Raw genomic sequence first — 27,181 nt, forward strand, 5'->3', positions numbered from 1 at the left:
GCTGTTCTTGCGAAATGTGGCTCTCTTGTAACAGAGAAGCCTAACAAACTGCAGACACTAGAATCTGGAACAAGAACAAAATACTAGAAGAACTTAGACAGTTAAGCAGGATCTGTGGAAGCAGCAGCAACCAGTCAATACTCCTTGATTGTTATTGACATGAAACCTTAGCTGGTTTCTCCTTCCACGGATTCTGCCTGAGTGTCTACATTCATCCAGTATTCCTCTTTTACAATACTTACTAATTTTATTTTTTATTGTAAACAAATGGTACTTTTTGTCTTCCACTGTACTGCTGCCACAGAACAACAAATTTCACAGCATATGTAGTTGATAATGACCCGATTCTGGTTCTGAACCATGGTTGCATGGACAACATGGGCCAAAGGGCCGGTTTCCATGAAGTAATTACTCTATTTACGCACCACTCTCCAAGATCAAAGTTCAAAAGTTCAAAGTTTAAAGTACACTTACGATCAAAGTGTGTACTATATACAACCTTCAGATTTGTCTACCTGCAGGCAGCCACAAAACAAAGAAGCCCAGTCAAACCCATTAAAAAGAAGATCCGGCAAACACCCAATGTGCAGAGAGAGAGAAAAAAAAAACAAATTGTGCAATTAATAAAAGTAAACAAATAATATTCAGATCTGAATTTCACAAAAGTGAGTCCACAGCCTCGAAGCCAGACATCACTGCAACCTATTCAGGAGCCTGTTAGTTGCAGGCCACAGCCTCAATTTAGTACAGAGATAAGTAAACCTTGTGGAGCAGCGAGCTGAACTGCCTTTGGTCCCAGCACCCTTACCTTTTCGATCTGGCCTGGCCTTTTAATCGTCCAAATTTCATGCCATTCCCTTGCTCTCGGACCCAGGCCCTGCTGCTTTGATGTGCTCCTGGGCTTGGGCCTCATCGCCTCAATTCAGCCTGACCCAACCTTTTCAACCCAGCCTGCACTTAAATTGATCAAACCTCGGGTCTTTGCTTGCTCCAGGGCCCAGGCCCAGGATTCGCCAGCCTTACCTCAGCGCCTCCAAGTCCACTCCCGCGATATCGACTCATTTTCTGCTCTCGGGCCTAGGCCTCGCCACCTTGATTTGGTCTGTATCCGCCATGCTGCAATTGTCCAGCACCTTAGAGACTTCAGTTCACAGTGCAGAAATGCCAGTCGTACAGGCAGTTCAAAAGCTCATCTCCAAAGGGAAGTTACAGGCTGTTGATGATCGTATCTGAGACGAAGTGTGATCAATATACCAATTTATAGTTTATTTGCTACCAGCAAGTCATCACCAGCCCCATCTTAAACCAGCAACTCCTCTGTGATTGTGATCATCATAGATTTATTTTTGTGATCCAGTGCTGAAGCTTTCCAAGACCTCCTTTCAGTCAGCATTTGACCAGGTGATTCAGATCAGTGTTTGCCCCCAATACAGAGGGTGACAAGGGGCAGTAACTGGCTTCAAGGAAACTGCATTATCATTGATTACAAAACTTGACCAATAGTGGCTGCGCTTACCTCAAGAGTTCTTAAACCAAGCGGTGTGTAATCTTTCTCCCCCTTAGCTAACAGTTTCTAGATATTCACACACTCTTCCAGTTTCCAACATCTTTCCAGTTTTCGAACAAACTGGTGGATTGTTTAAGGGACAATCCCAGCTGAGTTCACTGGTACGTGGGGTTTTGGCTTCTGGACAGAGGTGTCAGGTGTGGTTCAGCTGTCTGTGGGTGCAAGGCCTCTCCGGTGACTTGGGGTGTTCGTGAAGCTGCGTCCTGTGGAACTGAACGGGAATGCTGTGCTGTACGGTGGCGCTCAGGGATGAGACACTGGGACTGCTATTGACTGTACTTGGAGGATCATTACCTCAGTGAAGAGTGCCTCTGCTCTGCCGTGGTCTGTATGGACTTTCAGTGCAAGGCATTTACCCTAACCAAGTGCTGCAGGTGGCCATTGCCCAAAGTCCAGGACTGTGCATCAGGGGATATGGTGAAGCTGGGTGTGTGAGGAAGGACCACTGTTTAAAATTCTTCACTGTTGGACACTAAATGACCGAAAGCTGTGCAGATATTCTCTTACTCAAGAGCTGCTTAAGACCATAAGATATAGGAGCAGAATTATGCCATCTGGCCCATCGAGTCTGCTCCACCATTTCATCATGGCTGATCCAATTTCCCTCTTAGTCCCATTCTCCCACCTACTCCCTGTATCCCTTCATGCCCTGACCAATCAAGAATCTATCAACCTCTGCCTTCAATATACTTAAAGACTTGACCTTCACAGCTGCCTGTGGCGAAAAATTCCACAGATTTACCACTTTCTGGCTAAAGAAATTCCTCCTCATCTCAATTCCAAAAGGATGCCCCTCTATTTTGAGGCTGTGTCCTCAGGTCTTAGACTCTCCCACCGTAGGAAACATCCTCTCCACATCCACTCAATCCAGAATTCAATAGGTTTCAATGAGGTCAATTGGGTGTTGTATGTCAGTGATAAATGATATTGTGCTAATGTTAATTGTAAGTGCGATCATGTTTGCTGTTGTGTGCTGGGGCAGCAGGCTGAGGGTAGCAGACACCAACAGAATCAACAAACTCATTCATAAGGCCAGTGATGTTGTGGGGATGGAACTGGACTCTCTGACGGCGGTGTCTGAAAAGAGGATGCTGTCTAAGTTGCATGCCATCTTGGACAATGTCTCCCATCCACTACATAATGTACTGGGTGGGCACAGGAGTACATTCAGCCAGAGACTCATTCCACCGAGATGCAACACAGAGCATCATAGGAAGTCATTCCTGCCTGTGGCCATCAAACTTTACAACTCCTCCCTTGGAGGGTCAGACATCCTGAGCCAATAGGCTGGTCCTGGACTTATTTCCTGGCATAATTTACATATTTACATATTACTATTTAACTATTTATGGTTCTATTACCATTTAATTATTTATGGTGCAACTGTAACGAAAACTAATTTCCCCTGGGATCAATAAAGTATGACTATGACTATGTAACAACGTGCTGGTAGTTGTGATGGGGAAGTTGAATGCTGATATCTGTGAGCCCACTGGAGACCTGGAGCTGGACGACTGTGTGTACGTGTGAGTAGGTGGGTGTGTGGAAGGGAGGAAAGGGTTTGTTTTGCTCTTGTGGTTTTGTCGCAATTGTTCTTTTGTTGTTGCTGCTGCTTGCGTTGTTCTGCTGAGCTTGTTGCCGCCAGAATGTGTGGCAGCACTTGTGGGCCGCCCCCAGTGCAACCTTAGGATGCAAGGGTTGTTAGCGCAAACGATGCACTTCTCTGGATGTTTCAATGTCCACCTGATTAATAAATGAAAGCAAATCCGCATCTGATTCTTTAATGTTGTCTATTATATACATTGGAAAAGTTTTTGAAGAAAGTGTAATTTTGAAAAGAAGCTGGCAGAAGTGAGTGAATATCTCATTTGACAGAATGGCTATTTGTTCAGGTGAGACGTCAATCTGAACTTTGTATGTGGTGAAAAAGATCCAAGATTACTTCTTTGGTGAAGAACAAACAAGTTCTCCCGGGTCTGCTAGACTTGGCTTCATTTCCCTACTGCAAACCATCTTCCAAACTACTTCCTTTTGTTGTAACACACACAAAAAGCTAGAGGAACTCTGCAGGTCAGACAGCATTTATGGAAATAAATAGACAGTCAACGTTTCAGACCAAAACTCTTCTTCAGGAAGGGGGAAGACCCCAGAATAAAAAGGTGGGGGGAGGGGAAGGAGGGTAGCTGGACGGTGATAGGTGAAGCCAGGTGGATGGGAAAGGTCAAGGGCCGGAGAGGAAGGAATCTGATAGGAGAGGAGAGTGGACATAGGAGAAAGGGAAGGAGGAGGGAACCCAGGGGGAAGTGAAGGGCAGGTGAGCAAAGGCAAGAGGCCAGTGTAGGGAATAGAAGAAGAGGGGAGTGGGGAGGGAATGTTTTATAACCGGAAGGAGAAATCAATATTCAGGCCCTCAAGTTGGAGGCTACCCAGATGGAATGTAAGCTGTTGCTCTTCCACCCTGAGGGTGACCTCATCTTGGCACAAGAGGAGGCCATGGACCAACATGTCGGAATGGAAACTGGAATCAGAATTAAAATGTTTGATCACCAGCAAGTTTGGAGCGGAGGTGCTCGACGAAGCCGTCCCCCAATTTGTCACGGACCTCACCAATATAGCAGGAGCACCGGACACAACAGACAACCAGCCCCAGCAGATTTGCAGGGGAGGTTCTCCTGTTGCCTCCTTACCGTTTCTAATGACAACTACGAAGGGTTCAAGGATTCCACTTCATAGAAAAATAAGCTTCTTCATTTCTCTTTACTAATTCTGTCACATTTTCTCTGCTGTCTCTCCTTCCCAAACTCATTTTATCCATTGGACAGGAAGTGGTTTCCTATCACATGCACTGTGTTCCAGTGAGAACCTTCGCTTTGCACATTATCCACACAGATCTCTTCAACATGAATACTCTGAAGCAGTACAAATGCAAAAACAATAGCAGAATGTGGAATATAGTTCTACAGTTACAGAGAAAGTACAATGCAGGTAGATAATAAGGTGCAAGGGTCACAACGAGGTAAAGTTACAGATCAAGATTTCATCTTTATTGCACAAGAGGTCCATTTACATATCCTAATCAGTGAGGTAGAAACTGTCCTTGAGCCCAGTGATTTCAAGTATCTGCCTGATGGAACGAGGGAGAACAAATGACTGGGGGCGGGATAAGTCTTTGATTACTTTGGATGCTTTAATGAGGTAGCCAGAAGCGTAGAGGGAGTCCATGGGGTAGAGGCTGGTTTCTGTGGCATACTGGGTGGGGTCCACAACTCTGCAGTTACTTGCGGTCTCAGGCAAAGCAGTCTGCCGTACCAGGCTGTGATGAATCTGGATATGGATGCTTTCAATAAAAATTTATGAGGGTTAACGGCGACGTTCCAAATTTCCCTAGCTTTCTTAGGAAATAGAGGAATTGGAGCGCTTGATCCCAGGAAAGTGGAGGGTTGGAGTAAAAACTAGATCTGCAAATGAAAGAAAAAGATGATTGGTGACCGAGGGTTGTGGAAAGCAGAATTCTACTGGTCCTGATGAAGGGCCTTGGTGAAAATAATTGACTGTTTATTCCCCTCTGTAGATGTTACCTGACCTGCTGAGTTCCTCCAGAATTTTGTGTGTTGTTTGTCTTGGCGTCAAGCTTCTGTTCGATCACACTCTCCAAATCCCCTCAGGATGCTCCACAGGGTACACTGCTCCATACTTCGTCTTATATAAGTGTCTCTTGCTCTGAAACGAGCTAGAAAACGACAGAGGTTTTGGTGTTGAACTAATTGGTTGTCAACATTGCTTCACTTCCCTCCCCTTCCTCTTACCGTCGCCCCTTCCCCTTGATCCTTTTCTGCTGATCTATCCTGCACACAGGTTAACTAACAAAGTATGTGGAATCTGAATTCTGACCTGTCAGTGCAAACCTTAAATCAGGAAGCAATCCAATTTTAAACTCTGCTGAATCCATGCATGCTGTTGCTGGTAGAAGTGTCTCTTCTAGGTGCTTTGGGAGTGCGTTCTGACTGGCTGACGCTGGTTTTACTGGAAGACTGGTAGATGGCGAGCCTGGGCCAGAGGCTCCAGGTTGGAGGTTGGAGGTCCGAGGTCTGTGATTTTTAGAGTCTGTGGCCAAGGACAGGAGGCTCAGAGGTGGCCTTTGTGTGAGGGTGTGGCAGGGTTCTTTGTTGTGCTGCTTGTGTTGTGTAAACATTGTGGGCATGCTACTTTGGTGGCAGAGTGTGTGGTGACACTTGTAGGCTACTCCCGGGGTTGTTAACGCAAACGACACATTTCACTGCACGGCCAGGTGCACACCTGATAAATAAACCTGATTCTGATTCTGAAAACTGTGAGGTAAGGGCAGGTGGGGAGAGGGATGTTGTTTCGGGCAGATGGTAAAGCTCATTTATTAGCCTTGATCCGGTTTAGGATGGTGCTGGTGACTAATGAAACAAGGAACTCAACTATACAGTCTGTTAATCTCACTTTTCCTGCAAACAACCATCCTAAGTAATAGTCTGTAACTTTCCCTTTGGACTTGAAGGCGATTCGATGTGGCAGAACCAGGGCAGGGTGAGGCGAGGTGGCAAGACGGTGGAAGACCCGAGGTCTGATCATTTTAAGTGCCGTACTAAAGGCTGAATCAGGCAGTGAGGTCCAGGTACCAGAGCGTACCGATTTGACCGAAGTCACTGCTTGGACGGGGACTTAAGCACCATGCTGAATTGGAAAGGTCAGTTACAGGCCGAATCGAGGTGACGAGGCCCGGGCACCACAGCGAGTCAGGGTGACTGAGCCTGATTCTCGGATGGAGAGCTGAATCAGAAAGGACGGGTACAGGCCACATTGAGGTGGTGGGGTCCTGGCCTTAGAGCGTATTGAGGTGATTGTACCTGATGTTTGGATGTCGATTTAGGCACTGGGACAGACTGAAAAGGTCGAGGTGTTGTGGCCCGAGCCAAGGGACAGGCTGGTTCAGATCACTGCTCTACGACTTGGCACTATACTGAACTATGCTGATCAATGGGACTCTCTTTGTGGACTTCAAAATGCTATTTGCTTGTGGTTTTTGTTGGTATGATGTGTTTTTCTCTCTGAACATTGGGTGTTCGATGGTCTTTTTTATATATATACGGGTTCGTTAGTGTTCCTTTGTGTTGAGGCTGCCTGTTAGGAGACGAATCCCAAAGTTGTATAATGTATACATACTTTTATAATAAATGAACTTTGAACTTTGATCCAAACACATCTGACGTTAAGGCAATTAATGCACCAGACACATTGTTCCAGAACTCCCTTTTAGCCAGGCAGGATTAATGCTGTATGTGTTTCATTTTCTGCATTAATTTAATCCTCAATGCAGCACTCTACGTGAAAGGAGCCAAAAACCTAAAGCTGCCTTTGCCTTGATCACAGTTAAACCCAGGGTGATGACAATGAAGGCGCTTGCCAGAGAGCATGCATATTTAATATTGTGGCATCAATCAGCAATCTGATCTGAGGATAAATCTGCGAAGTCTTTCAAACAGTGTAAATCTGTAAAAGAGTTTTTCTCTGTATTGAGATTCACGTTGCTGTCTGCTTGGACTGTAGACATTCCAATCATTTGTACTCTAAGTTATCACACCTACTGTAAGATGCAGAGTTGCTCTCTGCTGAAATAACTTGACTTTTTGGTGTGGAAACTCCCTCCAATCCATTAGTAGTACCTACAGGAGCTGCAGCCTCATGAAGGCAGCACCCATGATCAAAGATCCCCAAGCCATTTTCTCACAGTTACCAACAGACAGGAGGTGCAGAAGCCTGAAGTCCAACAACCCACAGGTTCAGGAGCAGCTACAATCCCTCAGCCAGCATGCACAAGCCCAAACATTACCAAACATGGCAGTAGATTTGGCTCTGTGTTTTGTTAGCAGAAACTGAGTATAATTAAGATTTAGTTTATGCTTCTCTTGTGAACGCTGGCCTTTGGACACTGTGAACATTTACTTATTTATTATATGGTGACAGGCCCTTCTGGCCCAATAAATCTGCGCAGCCTAGTTACACCCCTGTAAACCAATTAAGCTACTAACCTTCGGAATGCGGAAGGTTGCTGGTGCATTCGGAGGAAACCCACGCGGTCACAGGGAGAATGTACAAACTCCTTATAGACAGCAGTGGAATTGAAGGCGGGTCACAGTCCCTGGCATTGTAAAAGCATTCCGTTAATCGCTGTGCTACCGTCCCACCTCCAAAATGGACTTTCCGTTTCTAGTTCTAATGGTGTCCTTTCTTGTAAAAATGGTGAATAATTGATATTTAAATTACGTTTTTCTTGTGAATGCTGGACTTTGGTTGCTCTGACGCTGCTGTAAGTTTTACATTACACCCTGTGCAAGGTTCTTGTGCATACGACAATGAACTGAACTGTTGACAATGCCAGTCATTAACGGAACTAAAGCATCACTAGAGGATTCACTAGAGAAAAGGAGATCAGACATCAGAGGCAGAATGGGTTACACAAAGACAGCACAGGGTTATTGAACCAAAATCTGAGCTTTCTAAAAGTGAAGACTTGCTTTTAGTTGGTATCTCAAAGCACCTAATATTGGAATTGGTTTATTATTGGCATGCATACTGACGTATGATGAAAAAATTTTCTTTTTCAGGACTTCCAGACAGACCGTGTCATTCTTAATGAAGATGGAAGGAAGAATTGAGACGCTGAAAAAAAAATCAGAATGCAGAATATAGTTTTGCAGTTACAGAGAAAGTGATTTCTGGGCAGATAATACAGTGCAAAGGGAACAACAAGATAAATTGAAAGGTCAAGATTTTATCTTTTAGCTTATGAGAGGCCTGCTCAAGTGTGATCACAGCAAGGTAGAAGTCTGTCTGTGCTCTGGGCTTTTGTGTTTTCTGCCTGACGGGAGACGGGTGAAGAGAGGGTGACCAGGGTGGGAGAGGAGTGAAGAGAAGGTGACCAGAGTGAAGAGAGAGTGACCAGGGAGGGAGAAGGAACTCACACAAAATCCTGGGGGATCTCAGAAACTCAGGCAGCATCTATGGAAGGGAACAAGCAGTCAATGTTTTGGGGCGAGAAACTTCCTGCCTTGCTGAGTTCCTCCCGCATTTTGTGTGTGCGGCCCAAGGTTCCCAGCATCTGCAGAGTCTCTTGTGTCCTTGATTATTCTGGCTGCTTCTCTGAGACAGGGGAAAGTGTTGACAGAGTCCGTGAAGGTTTGTGTGAAGGACTGTGCTGTGCTCACAACTCTCTGCAACTTCTTGCAGAGCAGTTGTCGTAACAAGCTGTGAAGCATCTGGATAGTACGTGGGCATTGCAGAGTTAGAAAATCAAAACAAATGGCATATTAAGCTGTCTCTGGTGTTATTCTTGAGGGAGGAATGTTGGCCAGGACGGACTGTGCTTTTCAAGTTCAGTTTATTGTCATTGAACCGTACACACGTATACTGTCAAATGAAACAACATTCCTACAGACCAAAGTGCACTACACAGTACATATAACTCTCACGCAACACATACAGTAATATTACCACAAATAAATTGACAAATAATAAAATACATTCCAGAAGATTGGCATTTAGCATAAGGTGTATTTACATATCAAAAAGTAAACAGTATAACGTGACTGGAGCTTCATGTGTGGTGAGACGTAGATGATGCCGGGATTTCAGATGTTTCGCAGCCTGGAGGAAGAAACTCCTAGCATTCTTTGTCCTGATGCTACTGTACCTCCTGCTTGATGGCAAGATGTCAAAGAAATTGAGCGACAAATGGGACGGATCCTTGAGAATGCTAAGAGCCCTGTGTATGCAACACTCCTGATAAATATCTTGGATGGATGGAAGAGACACCATGACGATCCTTTGAGCTGTCCCCACAATCCTTTGTCGGGTCTTGTGGTTGGATGCCTTACAATTTCCATATCAGGCAGCGATGCAACTGGTCAGGGCACTCTCAATGAGGCTCCTGTAAAAATTGGTTAAAATGGGGTTTGAGGGAAAGCCTCACTTGGCTCATTTGCCTCAGGGCATGGGGTCGCAGCTGTGCTTTTTAGACCAAAGGGACCAGATGAGATTGTCCATTTTGTGCACTCCCAGAAACTTAGTGCTCCTGTTTCCACAGAAGAGCAGAAGGGAGTGGTCACCCTGCAGCTTCCAAAAGTCCACAATCGTATCTTTAGTCTTTTTGGTGACTGAAGATGAAGAGAAGGGAAGAGGGGCGACCCAAGGTTCCAGGCAGTGGTAGCACCAGGCAAGAACATGACATAAGAACGCAGGATGAAGACCTGGCTTTCTGGCCCATCGAACCTGTTCTGCCATTCAATAAGATCGTGGCTGATCTGGCCGTGGACTCAACTCCACCTACCTATCTTTTTCCCACAACCCCTAATTCCCCTACAAAGTAAAAATAATTGTGTCTTAATGAGATAGTCTCAATCGCTTCCCTGGCAGAGAATTCCACAGAGTCACTGCTTTCTGGGAAATGTAATTTCTTCTCACCTCTACCCTAAATTTATTCCTCCAAATCTTGAGACTACATTCCCTAGTTCTAATCTCACTTACGAGTGGAAACAACTTTCCTGTCTCCAACTTTCACCCTGCCCTCAAGTTTACCTGGTCCATTTCCGACACCTCCCTCCCCTTTCTAGATCTTTCTGTCTCTGTCTCTGGAGACAGCTTATCCACTGATGTCTACTATAAGCCTACTGACTCTCACAGCTATCTGGACTATTCCTCTTCTCACCCTGTCTCTTGCAAAAACGCCATCCCCTTCTCGCAATTCCTCCGTCTCCGCCGCATCTGCTCTCAGGATGAGGCTTTTCATTCTAGGACGAGGGAGATGTCTTCATTTTTTAAAGAAAGGGGCTTCCCTTCCTCCACTATCAACTCTGCTCTTAAACGTATCTCCCCCATTTCACGTACATCTGCTCTCACTCCATCCTCCCACCACCCCACTAGGAATAGGGTTCCCCTTGTCCTCACCTACCACCCACCAGCCTCTGGATCCAACATATAATTCTCCGTAACTTCCGCCACCTCCAATGGGATCCCACCACTAAGCACATCTTTCCCTCCCCCCCTCTCTCTGCATTCCGCAGGGATCGCTCCCTACACAATTCCCTTATCCATTCGTCCCCCCCATCCCTCCCCACTGATCTCCCTCCTGGCACTTATCCGTGTAAGCGGAACAAGTGCTACACATGCCCTTACACTTCCTCCCTTACCACCATTCAGGGCCCCAAACAGTCCTTCCAGGTGAGGCATCACTTCACCTGTGAGTCGACTGGGGTGATATACTGCGTCCGGTGCTCCCGATGTGGCCTTTTATATATTGGTGAGACCCGACACAGACTGGGAGACTGCTTTGCTGAACATCTACGCTCTGTCCGCCAGAGAAAGCAGGATCTCCCAGTGGCCACACATTTTAATTCCACATCCCATTCCCATTCTGACATGTCTATCCACGGCCTCCTCTACTGTAAAGATGAAGCCACACTCAGGTTGGAGGAACAACACCTTATATTCCGTCTGGGTAGCCTCCAACCTGATGGCATGAACATCGACTGCTCTAACTTCCGCTAAGGCCCCACCTCCCCCTCGTACCCCATCTGTTACTCATTTTTATGCACACATTCTTTCTCTCACTCTCCTTTTTCTCCCTCTGTCCCTCTGAATATACCTCTTTCCCATCCTCTGGGTCACCCTCCCCTCCTTGTCTTTCTTCCCGGACCTCCTATCCCATGATCCTCTCGTATCCCCTTTTGCCTATCACCTGTCCAGCTCTTGGCTCCATCCCTCCCCCTCCTGTCTTCTCCTATCATTTTGCATCTCCCCCTCCCCCTCCAGCTTTCAAATCCCTTACTCACTCTTCCTTCAGTTAGTCCTGACGAAGGGTCTCGGCCTGAAACGTCGACTGCGCCTCTTCCTATAGATGCTGCTTGGCCTGCTGCATTCACCAGCAACTTTGATGTGTGTTTCCTGTCTCTATCTTTCTCTCAACTGAGAAACAGAAGCAGGAATAAACAATTTGTCTCATCTTGTTTTAATTTACTTTGAACTTTGATGACTGATCTTCTGATTCAGCGCCATTTCCTTCAGTAGCCCCATCAACCTTGGTTCCTTAATATCTAAGAGACTTGATAAAAACAATATACTTGAACCTGTAAATGACCTGTTGACCTCCATCTTCAACATACTCATTGACTGACCTCCACTGCCCTCCTGGGTGCTGAATTCAAAGTTCAAAATGTCAAAGTTCAAGCAACATTTATTATCAAAATCCGCATATATGTTACCATGTACAGTACTACCTTGAGATTCGTTTTCTTGCAGTTATTTACGGGAAAATACAGAAAAAGAATTTATGAGAAACTGCAGATAGACAAACAATGTGCCAAGGAAGATAAATTATACAAATAAAAATTAATACCAAGAACTAAGTGTCCTTGGAAGTGAGTCTATAGGTCATAGAATGAATTCAGAGTTGTGGTGAGTAGTTATCCACACTGATGGTTGTAGAAAATAACTGTTTCTGAACCTGGTGCTGTTTGTCCTAAATCTTCTGCACCTCCTGCCTGATGGTAGAAATGAGAAGAGAGTGTGGCCTGGATGGCAGGGGACTTTCATGATGGATGCTGCTTTCTTGTGGTAGTGCTCCTCGAAGATGTGCTTCGTGTGAATAGGGCTTCGTCTGCGATGAACTGGGTTGTATCCACCATTTTCTGTAGTCTTTACCTGGGCACTAGTGGTTCCATACCAGGCCATGCTGCAAGCAGTTAGGACACTCTTCACTGTGCATCTATAGGAGTCTGTCAAAGTTTTTTGTGACGTGCCCAATCGGTGCTAACTTCTAAGAAATTAGAGGCACTGTCTTGCCCAATGATGGAAGAAATTTCTTATCTCTGTATTTGATTGCCAGCCCTTTATTTAAGATACTAAGAATCAAGGTGGACATATCACTGGATACATTTAAAGCTGGGTTCTTGATTAGTCAGGGCATCAAAGGTTAGAGAGAGAAGGCGGGAGAATAGAGTTGAGAGGGATAATAAATCAGCCATGATGGAATGGAGGATCAGATTCAATGGGTTGAATGGCCTAATTATGCTCCTACGTTTTATGGTCTTATGGTTTTGCCAAGGAAAAGAACACACTGACATCTGCCCTGTTAAGCACAGTAAGAATTTTGTTGCTGTTCAGTGAGACTGCTTTGCGTTCATTTTAAACCTAAGAGACAGACCCTGACTGCTTAGTCTCTCTTCATACAAGCCTGCAGTCCCAGGAATGAATCTGCTGAAAAGATAATGAGTCAGAGCTGGGTCTTTTTCTCTCTGTCTCCCTGCAGTTACACCCAGCTTCTTGCCACTCACATGGGCGGATTTTGCTCCATCCGCTATTTCTCTGCAGCTCCCAGAGCTTAGCTGAGCCCGAGCAATGAACTCCTTCCGCCCAAGGGCTCAAGCAACATTCCTTGTCCTACCAGTTTGATCCTGGTCTGCCTCCGATTAACCTCCCTCCCAGTTAAATAATGCTCAAAGGGGTGGAGCAGCTGGCTGGGACAGGCAGCGTCTGTAGAGGGAAATGGACAGTCGACTTTCTGGGTCAGAATGGTAGTGGCACGGTAGTGTAGCAGTTGTAACGCCGTTACAAAGCCAACAACGCGGGTTCAACTTCTGCTGCTGCCTGTAAGGAGTTTGTACATTCTCCCTGTAACCGCGTGGCTTCAAGGTCAAGTTTATTGTCAGTCAGCAGTATCCCGACAAATGAGACAACGTTCCTCCAGATCAAAGTGCACACCACAATACATAACACATAAAGTGATATTACCACAAATATATTAACAAATAATAAGGAATGTATACAAAAGTATACAGTATAATGCCTGGGTGGTGGCCTGGAGTTCTGTGGTCTTACAGCCTGGGGGAAGAAGCTCTTTTCCATCCTAACTGTTCTTGTCCTAACGCTACGGTACCTCCTGCTGATGGTGGGGGGTGGTGTTCAAAGGGATCGTTGGATGGATGGGAGGGATCATTGACAATGCTCAGGGTTCTGTGTACCCAGCGCTCCTGATAAATATCCCTAATGTGTGGAAAAGAGACCCCTATGATCCTCTCAGCAGTCCGCATAATCCCTTGTAGGGACTTGCCTTGCAGTTCCCCTACTAGATGGTAAAGGAGTTGGTCAAGACGCTTTCGGTGGTGCTCCTGTAAAATGGGTTAAGATGCTGAGGGAAGCCTCTTCTGCCTCAGTCTCCTCAGGGATTGGGCTCACTGCTGTGCTTTCTTGACCAAAGAGGTGGCGTTGAGGGACCAGAGGGACCAGTGCATTGTGTGCACCCTCAGAAATTCACTCCTAACTCTGTCCACAGAGGAGATGTGCGTGTGCAGTGAGAAGCGGTCAGCCTTCTCCTTCCTAGAGCCCACAGTTATCTCTTTGGTCCTGGTCCACGTTGAGACTCAAGCTCTTGTCCTTCCAGCTGCACTCCCTCCTCCTCTGTAACACAATCTCACCGCCTCATCATCGCTGATGAGACCGGCCTCTGTTGTGTCATCAGAAAGCCTGATGATTCAGTCCCTCACTGGATCTAGGAATGCGGCTGTGCACCAGCAGCGTGTGTGGGTGCTCCACTTTCCTCCCACACACCAGTGACGTAGGGGTCAGTGGGTGTAATCGGGGGATGTCTGGGCCGGAAGGCCTGTTACTGTACTGTGAGATCTAAACCCCTTCTTCCAGCAGGAAAGATAAAGTGGAGATAGCCGTTAGAAAGGGGTGGAGGGAAGGATTGAGGTTGGCGAGGAGGAGAGTGAAACAGTGACACAGGTTGGGAAGGCTGAAAAGACAAAAAAATTAGACAAATGGCCATCACCCCCGCACCTGCTTCACTGGTTTCCCCTACCCCACCACTCCCCTCTGCCCTTCCCTTCCTCCCTTCTTCCCTCTAATCCACGTTCCACCTTCACCTCTGATTCCATCACCTTCAGCATGCATTTCCTGTCTGTTTTTCATTGCATGTTTAGTTAATCCTGAAATCCTTAATAGAAGCATCATCTGACAGGGTCTATGACAGGGTCGTGATCTAACATGGACCGTGATAGGGCCGTGATCTAACAGGGATCATAATGGGGCCATTATCTAACAGGGACCGTGATCTTACAGGGACGGTGATATGGCCGTGATGTAACAGGGACTCTGATAGGGCCATGATCTAACAGGGACTGTGATAGGGCCGTGATGTAACAGGGACTCTGATAGGGCCATGATCTAACAGGGACCGTGATAGGGCCGTGATCTAACAGGGATCATAATGGGGCCATTATCTAACAGGGACCGTGATCTTACAGGGACGGTGATATGGCCGTGATGTAACAGGGACTCTGATAGGGCCATGATCTAACAGGGACTGTGATAGGGCCGTGATGTAACAAGGATACCATCTTGCATAAGTCCGAGACGACACCATGACAACTCCCTGCATAGTTCAAAGAGACAAGAGGTCAGGGGTTATGTCAGTTCAGAATCAGAATCAAGATTAGTAGCATTGACGTATTGTATTTTGACAGCAGTACAAAGCAATACATAAAAAATACTGTTTGTTTATTTATTGGGATGCAATGTGGAATAGACCCTTCTGGCCCTTCGAGCCGCACCAATCAGCAACCCCCCGATTTAACCCGAGCCTAATCAGGGGACAATTTACAATGACAATGAGCGTACCAAATGGTATGGCTTTGAACAATGGGAGGAGACCAGAGCACCCGGAGGAAACCTTCACGGTCATGGAGGGGGACATAAAAACTCCTTACAGGCAGCGATGGGAATTACTTACAATGAGGAAAATGTATTAAAAAGTTAAAAAAGTAGTGCAAAAAGATTCTGCAGGTGCTGGAAATCCAGAATAACACACTCAGAACGTTAGAGAAAATCAGCAGGTCAGACAGCAGCAATGGAGAGGGTAAACTCTCAATTTTTCAGGCCAAGACCTTCCTGATGAAGGAGCTTAGACCAAATCACCAGCGATTTATTCCTCTCCATAGACGCTATCCGGCCTGCTGGGTGCCTCCAGCATTCTGTGTGTGCTACTCTGCCAAAATAATGAGGCAGTGTTCATGCTGGTTCGGAAATCTGATGGCAGAGGGGAAGGAGCTGATCCTGCAACGTTGAGTGTGCATCGACAAGCTCTTGTACCTCCTCCCTGACAGGAATGTCCTGGACAGTGGGGTTTGTTAATGATGGAGGCATCATCTTTAGATATATCCTCGATGCCGGCGAGGATAGTGCCCATGAGTTTCCAGCCCTCTGCAGCTTTTTCTGACCTGGTTTATTGACCCCTCTGTACCAGAATTTTCTTGCCACAGGTCATACTGGTCTCCACGGTACATCTGTAGAGATCTGCTAAAGCCTTTGGCGACCTACCAACTCTCCTCAAACTCCTAATGAAATATCGCCGCCAATAGGGTTTTTATCAGTTGACCGGTGACGGAGTAATTAAAATGGGAGGTGATCAAGAGGCCAGAGACAAGTGGAGCAGGTATGTCGAAGGAGCACCATCCCTCCCCTCTTGTCTAATTTACATCTGCTACAGGCTATTTTGCATTCAGCTTGGATGAGTGCAGATTCAGCCTGTACATAAATTCTACTGGCACTTATATAACTACCTGTGAAAATCTATTATTTTTTAAAATCTTCCTCACTAGCAGGTTTAAGCAAACCCACGCTCGCTCTGATAGAGATGGAAGGAGATTTTCCTCTTTCTGCGACTTTCTGGGTCCTAACAGGCTTCACTCCTGTGAATACAAAGCAGTCCCTGCTGCGGCAGCCGGAACATTCCGGAACATTCACCTGAATGAGGCAGATGAGTTGTCTTATTGTTTGGTGTCTGTGGTTTCAGGTGCTGCTGTCAAATTAGCAGACTGCACACTGACTCAGGATTGTGGGTTTAATGATAATTGGTCATTACTATCTGTACTTTCAGAATATAAACTGGCTAACACTCAGGTAAAGTAGTGGACCATAAGACCACAAGACATAAAAGCAGAGTTTGCTCTGTCATTCCATCATAGCTGATTTACCTCTCTCAATCCTATTCTCCTGGTTTTTCCCCATAACCTTTGATGCTCTAAGTAATCAAGAACCTATCAACCTCCGCTTTAAACAAAACAGAATGAATCGGCCTCTGCAGCTGTTTGTAGCAATGAATTCCATAGATTCACCACCCTCTAGCTAAAGAAATTCTTTGTCGCCTCAGTTTTAGACCATAAGACCATAAGACAAAGGAGCAGAAGTCGGCCATTCGCCCCATCGAGTCTGCTCCGCCATTTTATCATGAGCTGATCCATTCTCCTATTTAGTCCCACTCCTCCGCCTTCTCACCATAACCCTTGACACCCTGGCTACTCAGATACCTATCAATCTCTGCCTTAAATACACCCAATGACTTGGCCTCCACTGCTGCCCGTGGCAACAAATTCCATAGATTCACCACCCTCTGACTAAAAATATTTCTTCGCATTTCTGTTCTGAATGGGCGCCCTTCAATCCTTAAGTCATGCCCTCTCGTACTAGACTCCCCCATCATGGGAAACAACTTTGCCACATCCACTCTGTCCATGCCTTTCAACATTCAAAATGTTTCTATGAGGTCTCCCCTCATTCTTCTAAACTCCAAGGAATACAGTCCAAGATCAGACAAACGTTCCTCATATATTAACCCTCTCATTCCCGAAATCATTCTAGTGAATCTTCTCTGTACCCTCTCCAACGTCAGCACATCCTTTCTTAAATAAGGAGACCAAAACTGCCCACAGAACTCCAAGTGAGGTCTTACCAGTGTCTTATAAAGCCTCAACATCACATCCCTGCTCCTATACTCTATTCCTCTAGAAATGAATGCCAACATTGCATTTGCCTTCTTCACTACTGACTCAACCTGGAGGTTAACCTTAAGGGAATCCTGTACGAGGACTCCCAAGTCCCGTTGCATCTCAGAACTTTGAATTCTCTCCCCATTTAAATAATAGTCTGCCCGTTTATTTCTTCTGCCAAAGTGCATAACCATACACTTTCCAACATTGTATTTCAATGTTATTTTAAAATTCTTTTAACATTCTTTTAAAGGAACATCCTTCTATTCTGAAGCTGCCCCTCTGGTCTGAGACTCCCCCACTGTAGGAAGCATTCTCTCCAGTTCCACTCTGTTTTTGGCCTTTCAATTGAAGTAACTCAGAAAATGTGCAGCCTGGGTGGAGTTGTTCTCTGATCTTGGCAATCCATTTGCAAGCATTTTGTCACCATGTGATGACGAAATATTTGCAAATGGATTGCCAAGATCGGAGAACAACTCGACCCAACTAGGCCTTCCGAAATTTGATAGATTTCATTGAGATCCCCTCTCATTCTTCTAAACTCCAGTCAGTACAGGCCCGGAGGCTTCAAATGCTCCCATATATTAACTCATTCATTCCTGGGATCTTTCTCGTGAACCTCCTCTGGACTCTCTACAATGCCAACACAAATTATGAAACACTCTACACAAACAAAGACTGACAAACAATCAATGTGCAAAAGAAGAGAAATTGTACTATAGAAAAAAATACTGAGAACATGAGTCATCGAGTCCTTGAAAGTGAGTGTGTAGGTTGTGAAATCAGTTCGGAGTTGAGGTGAGTGAAGTTATCCTCGCAGGTTCAGGAGCCTGATGGTTGTAGGGTGATAACTGTTCCTGAACATGGCAGTGTGGGACCTAAGGCTCCTGTACCTCCTACCAGTGGTAATAGCAAGAAGAGAGCTTGGCCTGGATGGTTGGGGTCCTTGATGATGGAGGCTGCTTCCTTTTGGCAGCGCTCCTTGTAAATGTGTTCAATGGTGGGAAGGGTTTTGCTGGTGATGGACTGGGCTGCATCCCACTACTTTCTGAGCATTGCTGCTTCCATACCAGACTGTGGTGCAGCCAGTCAGGATACTCTCCACTGTACACTCGGCAAAGAAAGGAGTAAACCTAACCTTTGCAACAGGCGGACTAGGTTACAAACATAACCCCCGATGTGTGGTTGTACTTATTGTGTGTTGTTACAACCTCTCAGCCATCAGGCTCTTGAACAAAGGGGGATAACTACACTCATCTATTGAGATGTTCCCACAACCAATGACCTCACTTTAAGGGCTCTTTATCTTGTTATTTCATGTTCCCATTATTGTTATTAATTTATATTTGCATTTGCACAGTTTGCTGTCTTCTGCACCCTGGTTGATTTTTCACTTATCCTGTTATCGTTACTATTCTATAGATTTGCTGAGTATGCCCACAGGAAAATGAATCAGTTGTATGTGGTGACATGCATGTACGTTGGACTTTGAACTTTAATATTTCAGTTATATTTGAGTAATATTGTATGTATATTTGTTTATTAAGCACTCTTGTTCATTCAAATAATTAATTATGGGTTACATGTAAAAAGTATATTAATTGCATATTACATCACACTGTGATGTGATACGTGTGCGCTTCGCTTAAAGTAAAGACGAAGTTAGACTCACAGTCTGGACCCCGTGTCTTCCTTTGAATTAATTTAATGTTTTGAAGTTACAAAGTGTAACAGTATTTGCTGAAACTTTGTCAGCCATTTCATCCCACGTTCCCAGCAGCAACAACATTCCTTACCTCATGGGAAATATTTACTGGTCAGACTAATTGTCGCTCAAACACTTCTTTAGCAATTTGTTTCTGAATGCAATTTTCTCATCAGAATAAGCTCACAGAAGTAGATGACTCCACATTCCTTCCATGCTTTGCCTGAACTGCTTCTCTGTTTAGCTGACCAGTGTTTAACGTCACAGTCTTCAGAAGGTCAATCACTCAAATCTCGTTCCAGAATCCTTACAGGCTATTTGGGTACTGATTAAAGGAACATGAAGGAGTGCTGCATTGTTGCCTGTACTGTGTTTTTCCGGATGAGGCGTAAATGATCCGTCAACCTTGTACACCTACACCTACATCAAATTGTCCCATAAATTCTTACTTCCCACTCACCAGACCAAAGAGAAGTCTACCTAATCAGCAGCTTGTGTAGTCCCATGTCCATTGTAGGTGAAAGAAGCATACCAATTCAAACCACATTTTCTCTTTAAAATGTTCCGTGAGCCAGTGAATGGGGATCAGCAAGCATCCAGGACTGTAGGAAATAACCTTTAAAAAAAGGATACTTCATAAGCCATCAGTGGAGTCCTCATCTTTAATTTTTTCAAAAAAATCTATTGAGATCAAACTTAAAGCATTTCCACATAAAGCCTTGCAAATTGCTGGAGGAACTCAGGAGGTCAGCTAGCACCTATGAAAAGGATAGTTCTGGTTCAGCAGGACTAGAAAGGAAGGGGGAAGAAGGTAGGGGAGGGGAAGGAACTCACGCTGGAAGGTGATGAAGCTAGGTGGGTGGATGGGGGAGGGGAATGAAATAAGAAAGTTGCGTTCCTTGAAACAACACCTTTGTAATGTTGATTAAAGAGTCCTTGCTTCCTTCCAATAGAAACTAAAATATGATTATAAATTTGAATGTCAGAAGTATTCAAACAGAAATCTTATTTCCTTTGAGGATTGCACTACTGTTTACATACTGTCTGATGTTCCATACACAATAAATCCTCCTCCTTCAGGAATAAAGATCCAAAGACAATGGTTCTTTTGAAGTTTCGCTTTAAGTTAGACATCCGGAGAGAGAGAATACACCTCAGAGCATAAAGGAAATTAATTTTGCCCTATTGTGACACCAACCAGACTCTTGATCTTCTTTGAATTTAATTGACCCATCGTTTGTGGCCAAAACTTCAGATTCCAAGGCCACAAACTTTGTAAGGCTCTTCTTTCCTTCTTGAAGATGGAAAATTTGGATAGGTACATGGAAGGGAGGGTTATGGAGGGTTATGGCCGATGGGACTAGGCAGTACAATAATGCAGCATGCACTGGGTGAGTTGAAAAGTCTGTTTCTGTGATGTAGTGTCTGTGAATCTAGACTCTAAGATGCTTTTTGAAAGCTACATCTTTGACCATGGTCTGGATCTTCAGTCCTTCATCCTCCTAAACCCAAAAACCCGCGCATCACAATAGCTTACAGACACACAAGAAAGAATAAGACCTATCCCAATTGGTTAACAAACGGATACAATCCTCCTTATCAGTAATATAACTCAAACAAGCTGCCAGAAAGAGAACTACTGTCTCAGCAGTTAACATTACAGAGAAGCCATTTTAATTATAACATAACAAAGAAGCCATTTTGATTAGCCTACACAGTAACATAAAAGAAGAAACCCCTTACACTGGCTACATCATCTTTTTGGGGTTTGGGTGTCATTTTGTAGATAGAAGGGATATTGCTTCTTTGTGTTTATTTTTCTCATCTCCAGAAATTATTAGCTTTGATCTGGCCCTTGCCTTCATTTCCATAATCCAAGTTTGTGCATCCCGACCTGGCCAGAGGGTTCAGGGGAAATATCTGCTTGTTTATAAGATGTAATTGAAGGAGCAGTAATGCTCAGCACAAGTCCTGTCTCAGTATTAGATTGTTTCCTTTGCAAAAATTATCTTCTTTTGCACATTGGCTGTTTTCAGTCTTTGTATATCTATTTTTTGTAAATACTGTTGTATTTCTTTTTCATTGTAAATTCCTGCAAGAAAATTAATCTCAAGGTAGTATATGGTAACACATAAGTACTTTGATTATAAATTTGACTTTGACTTTCAGTGTTATGTGGCCTGGAGATATGTAAATGGTATTAATTACTATAGAACAGAGTACCCAGTCTGAGTTTAATGGGACCTGACTGTATGTATAACAGACAGATAGACTGCCTGTCACTCCGCTGGTGCTTAGGACAGTAATGAATGCCTTCCATCCCTGATTCTGTTCAGTGCTTCCTTCATCGTGTCAGTAGCTTCCTCTGGGTTTTCACTACTGTCAGTCATGGAAGCCCCAGGTGGAGATGCAGGAATACTGTCACACTCAGATGTAGAAGATAGATCGATAGATGCTTTATTGATCCAAAGAATATTAGAGTGTTACGGTAGCATAACAAGTGGACAGATACACAAAAATTAAAAGAGAGGTAAGGAACAACAAAAAATAAGTTACTTCAAACAGCCCAACAGGAAGAAGTCATCACTTCCCTGGCTATAGGTTGACTCTTTATAGAGCCTAATGGCTGAGGGTAAGAATGACCTCACATAGCACTCTTTGGAACAGTGCAGTTGTCTTAGTCTATGACTAAAAGTGCTCCTCTGTTCAGCCAAGGTGGCATGCAGAGGGTGAGAAACATTGTCCAGAATTGCCAGGATTTTCCATAGGGTCCTTTGTTCTACCACAGCCTCCTGTGTGGTCAGTTTGACTCCTATAACAAAGCCAGCCTCTCTAATCAGTTTACTGGGCCTGTTGGCATCACCCATGTTGATTCCATTGCCCAAGCACACCACCACATAGAAGATTGTACTGGTAGAACATGTGAAGGAGAGCCCTGCATACTCCAAAGGACATCAGTCTCCTCAAGAAGTCGAGGTGACTCTGGCCCTTCTTGTACGCAGCCTTTGTGTTGGTGCTCCACTCAAGTCTGTCATCCGGGTGCATCCCCAGGTACTTGTAGGTCCTCACCACATCCACGTCTTCACCATCAGCAGTAACAGGGAGCAGTACAGGATTAGTCTTCCCAAAGTCTATCACCATCTTTCTGATGTTGAGCTGCAGATGATTCAGCTTGCACCATTTGACAAAATCCTCCACCAGGGCCCTGTATTCATTCTCCCTTTATACACCCACCTATTGCAGAGTCATCAGAGAATTTCTGCAGATGACATGACTCAGTGTTGTATTTAAAGTTTTAGGTTCACAGGGTAAACAGGAAGGGAGACTATACAGTCCCCTGTGGGACCCCAGTGCTGCTTATAGCCATGTCTGACACACAGCTCTGAAGCTGCACATACTGGGGTCTGCCAGTTAGGTGGTCCATTATCCAGGATACAATGGAAGTGCCAACATGCTTTGAACGGAGCATTTCCCATAGCAATGAGGGCTGTCTGGTATTGAAAGCACTTGAGAAATCAAAAAAACATGATCCTCACAGTGCAGCCCTGCTTATCCAAATGGGAGTAGGCTCTGTTCAGCAGGTAGATGACAGCACCATTGACTCCAATGTGCTCCTGTAGGCAAACCGCAGGGGATCGAGGGCTGATCTGACCAGGGGTCGGAGGTGAGCCAGGACCAGCCTCTCTAGGGTCTTCATGATGTGTGAGGTCAGGGCCACTGGATGGTCGTCATTCAAGACTTTTGGTTGGCCCTCCTTTGATACTGGAACCCTTGGTATTTTCCACACAGTCGGGACCCGTTCCAGGCTGAGACTCAGATTGAAAATGAGCAGGAGAACTCCCCACAGCTGCTCAGCACACTCCTACTGGACCTTGGGGTTCACACCATCCGGTCCCAATGCTTTGCCGTGTCTGAGCTTCCCCAGGGCCCCTCTCACCTGCTCAGTAGTGAAGGTGAGTCCATGATGCCTGGGGAGTTAGTGGAAGGAGGGGGCTGGGGATGTGAAGGTTGGGATGATGGCACTTGGTATGTGGAGGTGTGAATGGTAGGTGCAGGGGAAGGTGGGGTGTGGACAGTGGTAGCCTGTGTTGTTCATCCATCTATTCAACTGGAGGAGGGAGGAGGGGATGCGTTGGTGTTGAGGGAGCATTGGGTGTGAATCAATTCTCCCTGGACTGGTGTGCTGAGGGGGGTGTGAACAGGAGGGCAAGGGTCTATTGAAGAATTGATTATCTCATTAGCCCATTCATGGCTGTATTTCAAGGCTCTACAGCTGATGGTGATCTTCTTCATGCCCCTCCACACCTCCTGTGTGCTACTCTGCCCAAGGTTCTTCTCCAGCTCTCTCCTGTAGTCCTTTTTCACCACCCTGACCTTCTCCTTTAGCTCCCTCTGCACATGTTTCAATTCCTCCCTGTCTCCTGATCTAAAGGCTCCCTTTGTGGTTGAGAAGAGCCTTTAGGTCACTGGCGACCCATGGTTTGCTGTTAGGGAAGCAGTGAACAGTGCTTGATGTCCACAGTGTCCACACAGAAGCTGATGTAGCCAGTGATGCAATCAGTAGGTCCGTTAATGTCCTCCCCATTTGGTTCACAAAGCACATTCCAGTCAGTAACCCAAAGCCGCCCTTCAAGTCCTCGATGGCCTCTGGAGACCACTTCTTTACTATCTTGGTGATAGCTAGCTGTTGCTGTACTTTGGGCTCATACAAGGGACATGAGGTGAACCAGATTGTGACCTGATCTTCCAGGTGGGGGGAGAGCTGTGGAGCTGTATGCATTTTTAACACTTGCATACAAGAGGTCCAGCATTTTATTTTCTCTTGCATGACACTTGACAAACCGACCGAAGGTGGGTAGGGTTGTCGAGACAGAAACATGGTTGAAGTCTCCCAATGAACGCATTGTGGTGTTGAGTTTGGAGGCTTGCAATGGTAGTGTGTATGATGTCACCTGCAGCATCCGGACTGTGGGGGGAAGGCAGAACGTAGACAACGAGCAATATGGCATGGCTGATCTTACGTGGTAGATAAAACGGACGCAAACTCACAGCAAGCAGTTCGATGTCTGGACAGCAGATTCGATCTTTCACAGAAATGTGACTGGAATCACACCATCTGGTGTTCACCAGCACAGCAAGCCCACTTCCCAATCAACAAGGATTCTCTGGTGCTTTTTCCGTAACTATTTTGTTTTACCAATCCGGGTTGTTAGCCCTGAGCTGACCCTCCGAACCTGGAGGACTGGTGGATCACTCTTAGTCTGGCCACTAACCTTTGACCTGTTTGCATTAGGTGACCTTCCAAGGGCCGACACATAAAGCCCTGACTCCAGCCAACATAGCTCTCGGAGTCACTGAGGCATGCAGACCTCCAAACCCAACGACAAGGCAGTGGTTCTCTTGGAGGATGTGTATAACTTCGGGGTTGATATTCTAATGAAACCATTAGAGTTCATTAGTTTGGGTTTAGGTCAGTATGGATGCTTAGTATTTCCATATTATATTGGTCAGGATGCCAATGGAAAAAAATTATAATTACTGAGCACTCAGAAGAGGTTTATCTATCCTACTTGTGGGCGGGCTGGTGGCGCAATGACATCGGTGCCGGACCCGGGAGCAGAGGTTCCCGGGTTCGAAACCAGTCGGGTCCGCTCCCGAGCACGCTCTCCATCCGTGCTGGCTTGAGTGTCGAGAACGCAACTCGACCTCGTAAGATTGAAGGGAAAATACTGCGAAAATGTCTGTGTGAGGAGTGGCGCGCCACGCAGTCTCTCTCTCTCGCTCCGCGCCTTGTAAAAAGCCATGAAAAAAGACATCATCACGGACGCACGCCAAAAAAAATTATCTATCCTACTTGTAATCTCCATAACTTCATCCTTAACAAATTTGTAAGGAGATAGCAGATATTTGCAGTAAGCACAAGGTTGTGATTGTGGGAGATTTTAATTTTTCACACATCGACTGGGAAGCCCATTCTGTAAAAGGGCTGGATGGTTTGGAGTTTGTAAAATGTGTACAGAATAGTTTTTTGCAGCAGTACGTAGAGGTACCAACTAGAGAAGGGGCAGTGTTGCATCTCCTGTTAGGGAATGAGATAGGTCAGGTGATGGAGGTTTTGTGTTGGGGAGCATTTCAGGTCCAGTGATCACAATACCATTAGTTTCAATATAATTATGGAGAAGGATAGGTCCGGACCCAGGGTTGAGATTTTTCATTGGCGAAAGGCTAACTTTGAGGAGATGAGAAAGGATTTAGAAGGAGTGGATTGGGACAATTTGTTTTATGGGAAGAATGTAATAAAGAAATGGAGGTCATTTAAAAGTGAAATTTTGAGAGCACAGAATCTTTATGTACCTGTTACGTTGAAAGGAAAGGTTAAAAGTTTGAGAGAGCCATGGTTTTCAAGGGATATTGGAAACTTGGTTCGGAAAAAGAGAGATATCTACAATAAATGTAGGCAGCTTGGAGAATCTGAGGTGCTCGAGGAATATAAAGAATGTAAGCTGCGTACATACATCTATTGATGCTTCTGGACACATCTTCTGTGATGTTCCTGGAATCATCGGGTGTTTCGGGTCTTTCAACATCATACAACCTCCTCCAGGTGACCCAGCCAGGGCTGATCAGGCCCCAGCTTGTGTCCAGATGGCTAGCTACTTATGACTCCATGGCTGCCCTCTTTTGAGCCACAGCCATCTTGAGGTCCTCTCTGCCGCATCGGTGGTACCGTGGATGGCTCTCCTCTTCCTCTCTGCCTCGATGCCCAAAATGCTGAAGGCTCTAACTAAAGAACGGGCTACAAATCCCCTACAACCAACCTCCACTGGGAGACACCTCACTCTCCATCCAGCCTGCTGACAGTTGCCGACCAGTCCTGTGTACTTGGAGAGCTTCCTTTCAAAGGCCTCTTCCAAGCTATCTTCCCATGGGACTGTCAGCTCCAGCAGCACCACTTGCTTAGTAGACTCAGACACTAGGACAATGTCTGGTCGCAGGGTGGTGGCTGCGATATGGTTGGGGAACTTCAGCTGCCCTTCGAGGTCCACCAACAGCTGCCAGTCCCTTGCAGAGGTCAGAATGCCTGCAGATGTTCTTTTGGCAGGTATTGGCTGCTCCCCAGCTCTGACAAAGGCAATGGTCTGCTTGGAGGGTCGGGACCGCTTCGCCCACTCAACTCCTGCGCTGACGGCTTTGGCGATGGTCTTCAGGACCTGATCATGTTCCTCGCTTGGAGTACAGTGGGCACACAGATGACTCTGCCTTGCCCCATGTGTGCAGGTTTGATGGGCTTGGAAGCACATCGTACACTGCCTGGATGAGAAATTGGATGCAAAAAGAATTTTAAGAAAGAAATTAGAAGAGCTAAAAGAAAATATAAGGTTGCTTTGGCAAGTAAGGTGAAAATAGATTCCAAGGGTTTCTACCGTTATATTAATAGCAGAAGGATAGTGAGGGATAAAATTGGTCCCTTAGAGAATCAGAGTGGATAGCTATATGTGGAGCCAAAAGAGATGGGGGAGATTCTGAACAATTTCTTTTCTTCGGTATTCACTAAGGAGAAGAATATTGAATTGTGTAAGATAAGGGAAACAGGTAGGGAAGTTATGGAAACTATGATGATTAAAGAAGAAGAAGTACTGGAGCTTTTAAAGAATATAAAAGTGGATAAGTCTCCGGGTCCTGACAGGATATTCCCTAGGACCTTGAAGGAAGTTGGTGTGGAAATAGCAGGGGCTCTGACAGAAATATTTCAATTGTCATTAGAAACGGGGATGGTGCTGGAGGATTGGCATATTGCTCATGTTGTTCCATTGTTTAAGAAGGGTTCTAAGAGTAAACCTAGCAATTATCGGCCTGTGAGTTTGACATCAGTGGTGGGTAAATTGATGGAAAGTATTCCTAGGGATGGTATATATAATTATCTGGATAGACAGGGACTGATTAGGAACAGTCAACATGGATTTGTGCGTGGAAGGTCATGTTTGACAAATCTTATTGAATTTTTTGAAGAGGTTACTAGGAAAGTTGACGAGGGTAAAGCAGTGGATGTTGTCTATATGGACT

General features: G+C 45.4%; 1 long non-coding RNA gene across 1 annotated transcript; it reads right to left on the minus strand.

The window, feature by feature from the left end:
- Nucleotides 1-3,680: 3,680 nt before the first annotated feature.
- Nucleotides 3,681-7,759, minus strand: LOC134341297 (uncharacterized). Its single transcript, XR_010016750.1, has 3 exons — nt 7,624-7,759; nt 5,151-5,297; nt 3,681-5,025 (listed from the first exon to the last, which is right to left on the minus strand). It is a non-coding gene; the product is annotated as an uncharacterized LOC134341297 (long non-coding RNA).
- Nucleotides 7,760-27,181: the final 19,422 nt, after the last annotated feature.

Source organism: Mobula hypostoma (assembly GCF_963921235.1).
Source record: "Mobula hypostoma chromosome 19 unlocalized genomic scaffold, sMobHyp1.1 SUPER_19_unloc_1, whole genome shotgun sequence".
In the NCBI taxonomy this organism is placed as follows: Eukaryota; Metazoa; Chordata; class Chondrichthyes; order Myliobatiformes; family Myliobatidae; genus Mobula; species Mobula hypostoma.